This window comes from Cynara cardunculus (genome assembly GCF_001531365.2).
Source record: "Cynara cardunculus var. scolymus isolate 2C chromosome LG 9, CcrdV1, whole genome shotgun sequence".
NCBI lineage: Eukaryota > Viridiplantae > Streptophyta > Magnoliopsida > Asterales > Asteraceae > Cynara > Cynara cardunculus.
In genome coordinates this window covers 11,892,978-11,893,232 of record NC_037536.1, presented here as the reverse complement: position 1 = coordinate 11,893,232, position 255 = coordinate 11,892,978, and positions in this window count along the sequence as shown.

Genomic DNA, 255 nt, shown 5'->3' with positions numbered 1-255 from the left:
TATATAAGTAAATATGTTTTTGATAATGAAAAGATATTTACAATACATTGATTTTATTTTTATCAAGGATATAATCCCTCTTAATTAACTATTAATTAAAATATATTAATTTTAAGGACCTTAATCGTTAGTTTATGTCAACCATAAAATGTTTGATGAAATTTTGAACCATTTTGACTAATTGCAATATTAGATCTGAAACGACGCTAAAAGTATAATAATTTGAAAAATAAATTTTGGGTTATTTTAATATTT